Below are 7,500 nucleotides of genomic sequence, written 5' to 3'. Positions count from 1 at the left end.
AGTGACAGATGAAGTGCTTGAGTGGCAGATGACGTGCTTGAGTGACAGATGACGTGCTTGAGTGACAGATGACGTGCTTGAGTGACAGTCACTGATGTCAAGATATACATTCAAAAAATGTTTGGAATTTAACAGAAAACATTTGTGTTGCTTTTATTTCAGTCTCTGTCAGAAAATCTCAGAGTTTTCTCTGCCATCGTTGGTTAAAGTCATTAAACACGTGAGTCACGTTAATTCCATGTGGTTCCGAACACGTATGATCTTGAGACAGAACATACTGTGTTGACACGCGTGTGGAGATCATCACGTGAACGAGAGCAGAATAAAAGGATGTGGAATCAAAACCTGCTGAGGCTGGAGAATCGTTCCCTCAGACACATGTAATAAAGCTCTTCTATAGAACCTTATATTTGTGTTTGTCAGGAACATCTCCTCAGACTCACCATCGATTTTCTCAAGGACTTTATCCCTGATTAGACTTTTCTCTGCAAATGAACCGAGATCTGTTTTCTTTCACCAGCAGATTCTATATTAGTGTGTGTGTGTGTGTGTGTGTGTGTGTGTGTGTGTGTGTGTGTGTGTGTGTGTGTGTGTGTGAATAAACACACCCACTCTGCTGTGATTGGTCAAGCATGGAGGTTTGTGACCACATGTCATCAATGGTCTCCGCCTCAAAGGGACTTGTTGTATAAACAAAGTGTGATCACAGCTGGAGGAGGAGTGAAGCCGTTATTACGTCATACTGGACTCTCGTAACCTCTCGTTCGTCCAGATTTCAGAGCAACTTTATAAAGTAATGAGTTTAAAACATGGTCATGATGAGAAGTTACTGCGTCTTGAAGAACATTCACTACATGATACCAGAGTTGATACTAGTTGATGTTTAATGACACCAGAGTTGATACTAGTTGATGTTTAATGACACCAGAGTTGATACTAGTTGATGTTTAATGACACCAGAGTTGATACTAGTTGATGTTTAATGACACCAGAGTTGATACTAGTTGATGTTTAATGACACCAGAGTTGATACTAGTTGATGTTTAATGACACCAGAGTTGATACTAGTTGATGTTTAATGACACCAGAGTTGATACTAGTTGATGTTTAATGACACCAGAGATGATACTAGTTGATGTTTAATGACACCAGAGTCGATACTAGTTGATGTTTAATGACACCAGAGTTGATACTAGTTGATGTTTAATGACACCAGAGTTGATACTAGTTGATGTTTAATGACACCAGAGTTGATACTAGTTGATGTTTAATGACACCAGAGTTGATACTAGTTGATGTTTAATGACACCAGAGTTGATACTAGTTGATGTTTAATGACACCAGAGTTGATACTAGTTGATGTTTAATGACACCAGAGATGATACTAGTTGATGTTTAATGACACCAGAGTCGATACTAGTTGATGTTTAATGACACCAGAGTTGATACTAGTTGATGTTTAATGACACCAGAGTTGATACTAGTTGATGTTTAATGACACCAGAGTTGATACTAGTTGATGTTTAATGACACCAGAGTTGATACTAGTTGATGTTTAATGACATCAGAGTTGATACTAGTTGATGTTTAATGACACCAGAGTTGATACTAGTTGATGTTTAATGACACCAGAGTTGATACTAGTTGATGTTTAATGACACCAGAGTTGATACTAGTTGATGTTTAATGACACCAGAGTTGATACTAGTTGATGTTTAATGACACCAGAGTTGATACTAGTTGATGTTTAATGACACCAGAGTTGATACTAGTTGATGTTTAATGACACCAGAGTTGATACTAGTTGATGTTTAATGACACCAGAGTTGATACTAGTTGATGTTTAATGACACCAGAGTTGATACTAGTTGATGTTTAATGACACCAGAGTTGATACTAGTTGATGTTTAATGACACCAGAGTTGATACTAGTTGATGTTTAATGACACCAGAGTTGATACTAGTTGATGTTTAATGACACCAGAGTTGATACTAGTTGATGTTTAATGACACCAGAGTTGATACTAGTTGATGTTTAATGACACCAGAGTTGATACTAGTTGATGTTTAATGACACCAGAGTTGATACTAGTTGATGTTTAATGACACCAGAGTTGATACTAGTTGATGTTTAATGACACCAGAGTTGATACTAGTTGATGTTTAATGACACCAGAGTTGATACTAGTTGATGTTTAATGACACCAGAGTTGATACTAGTTGATGTTTAATGACACCAGAGTTGATACTAGTTGATGTTTAATGACACCAGAGTTGATACTAGTTGATGTTTAATGACACCAGAGTTGATACTAGTTGATGTTTAATGACACCAGAGTTGATACTAGTTGATGTTTAATGACACCAGAGTTGATACTAGTTGATGTTTAATGACACCAGAGTAGATACTAGTTGATGTTTAATGACACCAGAGTTGATACTAGTTGATGTTTAATGACATCAGAGTTGATACTAGTTGATGTTTAATGACATCAGAGTAGATACTAGTTGATGTTTAATGACACCAGAGTTGATACTAGTTGATGTTTAATGACACCAGAGTTGATACTAGTTGATGTTTAATGACACCAGAGTTGATACTAGTTGATCTTTTCTAGATTTTTCTTACAGACAAATATAGAAAACAAACAGTTCAATTATAGAACTTGTTTGTTTCCAAAAGTCTTGATTCAGGAACACGAAGCTTGTGATCGTGATCCAGTTGCTTTGATGATGGTTTGACTTCTGACAGTCGTTCACGAGCATCAAGACGTTCAGAAGCGACCCGGAGCCGCAGCCTCTTGATCTCCATTCCTCAGCAGCGAGACACGAGACCTCACACGAGGTGTTGGATGAAAGAGGACGATGTGTCGAGTGCAGCCGAGGCTGTGACTCTTGTCGGCTCACATTAATTACCCTTCTGACCCGGAGTCGTCCAGACAAGACTAACGACTCGCTTTCATCCCAAATTGATTCTCTCGTTTGTTTGCGGACGACAAGAGCAGAAACGTTCATGTCATGATCCTGAGCTGAACCTCATCCATGTGGAGATCAGACTCACACTCGTGCTGCTGAAGAACCCTGGAGTGTGTGGTTCATCTAATCGTCACGTTCAAGATCAGAACGAACGTCTGGAGCAGAAACATGTTCCTTTGAAAAGTACAAAACAACAAGAAGACGTTGACCTTCTGTGAGTTTGAACTGGTCGAGCAAACATGGTGGTTAAAACATGTTGTTATACAGTAATACAACTTTGATTTGATGGAATAAACAAGTGAAATAAGACGAGAATTGAATCACAGTTCGAGTCTATAAAGCTCCGGGTTCGACCTCTTTTAAAAACAATGGTGTCCTGCTTTTCTAATCCCTGTGTCTGAGCGAGTTCTGACGTTGATTCTGCTCGCCTCGGTCTCTGGTGCTGAACTAAACCACTGCCTCTTGCCAAGCTTTCAGTAAAACTTCTGTAAAAAAAAGACTTGTTTCTCCTTCTCTTGTGATTTTTTACAAATTAACATATTTCTAGCGTTTTATTCTCTTTAAAAATGACTTCCTATGCTAGCTAGGAGGAAGCCATGGGGCCGACCTGGGGCAGAGACCCGTCACACAACATGTCTTGTTATTTCCTGCAGTTATCTGGACCTCTGGAGTCTTGCAGCTGCCCCCGCGACCCAGAAGAAGAGCAGCAGTGGGAAGGAAGGACTGATGCGTCTCCACCTAAAGACGCTGCACAGCGAGCGTCTTCGCTTCTTCTTGTGATGTTCCGAAGCAGAAAAGTCTGGTCCAGTCGAGGAGAAGCGTCTCGTCCTCTGAAGCAGCTTCACTCCATAAATCCAACTTCTAGTCTGGTCGTGTGCTGTGACGGTTCAAAGCGTTTTCAGCCGATTCTCTGCTGCTCTTAGATCCAAGAAAGGCTTTAATAGCCGCTGCTGATGCGCTGGGTTGAGGAGGTTGAGATCGCAGCTCGCTCGCACATCACACACGTCCTCCCGCGGCTCTGCATCATGAATGAGAGACTCCCACATGTGCAGGAGTGAGACGACGCCAGGAGACGCTGCATCTTTCATCACCTGAGAAGCTGCTCCAGCGTGTTCTCCTGCAGCTCGTGGAACATTCGTGCTCCGGCTTCATGTTTCCTTTTTAATTCTGCTCCTGCGTCACATGAGCGTCAGGCTGCAGGAGGAGAAGCTTCGCCTCACGACTGTCAAACACAATCATTTCCTTACATTATTGAAAAAAAGGTCATGAAATACATGAGCAACTGTGCAATCATGCCAGGAAATGAACATATACTGACTTTTAAAGCTTATTTAACAAATAAACTGATGATTTGTCGCCGTAAACTACAGCTTCTCGGGAAGATCGACTTGAATCATCAAAGAAAGCAAAGACAACAAGAAGTAAATGTTCATCTGAAAGCGATCAAGTCTCAAACTGAGAGACTTGAACGACGGATGTTCTTCAAAATGGTGGCAGGAGGCCGACAAAGATATGTGTGTAATACTATAATAATGAATACTGCAGTACTTGTGAGGATGGATCAGGTTTGATGCATTTAAAGATGATGAGTTATTGATCCGATGTGAGATCACTGATCGCATGGATTATCTTGTTCTTGCTACATGTTCCATGAAATCTCCTCAATGAAGACACACATGTTTAACAAACACTCACAGAGCAACTGTTGCGTCTAAAAACAACTGAATTACACTTAAAATGACCTGAAAATATACATACATTAAATCATTTCCAGTAGCAATAGGTCCTGAAGGAGACCTTCTGAGGGATCAATAAATCCATCCATCCATCATTCTATCTAATAAAGTATACAATTAAAGTCAAACGCAGGTTTTCATTTGAATAAATGATTATAAGTTGTATAACTTTAAGGTTAACATACCAGAGTCTGCCTTAAAGTTTTGTTAAAAGAAATGTTTTCAAAGTAACGTGTTCATCCTTCATATCATACCTTCATCATATGTTGAGTCTGGATTATTTTTAATCACATTTTAAAGATTTCTGCTCACGGATTATTTTGAGCGTCGCCAGTGATCGACTGGTGATGAAAGGGATTGATTGATCGATGATCAGCGGCCGATCGATCGGAGCAGCTCTAGTGCTTACGTTTACTTCCTGTTTCTTTACACCATGTCAAATCAAAGATGTGGTATTGATCGTTGATCGTTGATCGTTGATCGTTGATCGTTGATCGTTGATCGTTGATCGTTGATCGTTGATCGTTGATCGTTGATCGTTGATCGTTGATCGTTGATTGTTGATTGTTGATTGTTGATTGTTGATCGTTGATCGTTGATCGTTGATCGTTGATCGTTGATCATTGATCGTTGATCGTTGATCATTTGTAACATTGTGACGTCCAAACACACAATGACACACTCGCTCGTCTTGTTTAACTTGTCAAAACATTAGAATATTGTTTTATCCTCATAAAAAAACATTTCTTACATCAAACTGAAGTGAAGATTATTGTTATTTAGGATTTTTCAAGGTCACGTCAACCAATGTGAGAAATCAATTCTTGACGATTTGTTTGAGTTAAAGACACAAACAAGGCGTTGAACCAGCAGCACTCGTACAAAAACAACAAACATTCATCGTCCTGATGTTCTGCCGCTCACTTCAACAGCAGGTGTGTCGTCCATCATGTGAACGTCGCACACAAGTGACTCAACAGACACACAACACGCAAACTATATTAGATATTAGTTTGTTCTCTCACATGCTTCACAAAAGACTGGATGAAAGTCCAACACACAACAGTTGTGAGCCAGCACAACACAACAGTTGTGAGGCAGCACTACACAACAGTTGTGTTGTGCTGCCTCACAACAGTTGTGAGCCAGCACAACACAACTGTTGTGAGGCAGCACTACACAACAGTTGTGAGGCAGCACTACACAACAGTTGTGAGGCAGCACTACACAACTGTTGTGAGCCAGCACAACACAACAGTTGTGAGGCAGCACCACACAACAGTTGTGAGCCATCACCACACAACAGTTGTGAGGCAGCACCACACAACAGTTGTGAGCCAGCACTACACAACAGTTGTGAGGCAGCACTACACAACAGTTGTGAGGCAGCACTACACAACAGTTGTGAGGCAGCACCACACAACTGTTGTGAGCCAGCACTACACAACAGTTGTGAGGCAGCACTACACAACAGTTGTGAGGCAGCACTACACAACAGTTGTGAGGCAGCACTACACAACAGTTGTGAGGCAGCACTACACAACAGTTGTGAGGCAGCACCACACAACAGTTGTGAGGCAGCACTACACAACAGTTGTGAGCCAGCACTTCACAACAGTTGTGAGGCAGCACTACACAACAGTTGTGAGGCAGCACCACACAACAGTTGTGAGGCAGCACCACACAACAGTTGTGAGGCAGCACCACACAACAGTTGTGACCAGCACTACACAACAGTTGTGAGCCAGCACTACACAACAGTTGTGAGGCAGCACCACACAACAGTTGTGAGCCAGCACTACACAACAGTTGTGAGGCAACACTACACAACAGTTGTGAGCCAGCACTACACAACAGTTGTGAGGCAGCACCACACAACAGTTGTGAGGCAGCACTACACAACAGTTGTGAGGCAGCACTACACAACAGTTGTGAGGCAGCACTACACAACAGTTGTGAGGCAGCACTACACAACAGTTGTGAGGCAGCACTACACAACAGTTGTGAGGCAGCACTACACAACAGTTGTGAGGCAGCACTACACAACAGTTGTGAGGCAGCACTACACAACAGTTGTGAGGCAGCACTACACAACTGTGACTGCAGGTCACATCAATAATAAATCTTCTGCTTCTGTTGCTGACGCTGCTGACGAGACTCTTGACTTTCAGTCGACAGATGCAAACATCACAGTCTCTTCTCAAGCAGGTCACATGACCGGGGTTGAGGCTCGGGGTTGGACGGACGTGAAGAACAAGATTGTCGTGAACTTTCTTCACATGTGAGACGATCTTCAAGCATGAAACTTGTTGATTGACGAGTCCAGGGAGTTTAAGTTGTGGAATCATTTAACAACAACAAGATTAAATACACAACAGTCTGGTTGAAAGAACGTTGCTAAACACTGACTTCACTGTCAACACCGAGTGTTGTTTGTTGTGTTGTTGACACGACTGTGGAGCCAGAACTCTAGAGTCGGGCTGAACCGGACCATAAAAAAGCCTCAAACATCGACACATTTTCTGTTCGTTCGAATCTTCACACGTGTGTCTGCAGGAGTTACTTCAGGACAGGCTTGGTTTGAATTAAACTGTTCAACAAACTATAATCGACGCTTTTCTTTGTCATTTCTTCTTCTAAACCTGTAACAACGAGTGAAGATAAAAGACAAAAGTGAACACGTGTCCTCAACGAATCCATCCAGTCTCTAGTCCAGGTCAGAAGATCAAGTCCAGGAAGAAGCTCCTCACGAGTCCTCGGACCCTGAGATCCAATGCGTCCAAACTTT

General features: G+C 41.7%; 1 protein-coding gene across 2 annotated transcripts in view; it reads right to left on the bottom strand.

Annotated features, from left to right (window-relative positions):
- cntn3a.1 (contactin 3a, tandem duplicate 1) overlaps window positions 1-7,500 on the bottom strand; it is a 90,313-nt gene that overhangs the window by 78,509 nt on the left and 4,304 nt on the right. The gene's annotated exons all lie outside the window — the stretch shown is intronic.

Source organism: Callionymus lyra, chromosome 19 (genome assembly GCF_982586985.1).
Source record: "Callionymus lyra chromosome 19, fCalLyr1.hap1.1, whole genome shotgun sequence".
Taxonomy (NCBI): Eukaryota; Metazoa; Chordata; class Actinopteri; order Syngnathiformes; family Callionymidae; genus Callionymus; species Callionymus lyra.
Note: the sequence above shows the minus strand (reverse complement) of the source record. Positions and strands in the feature narration are given on the sequence as shown.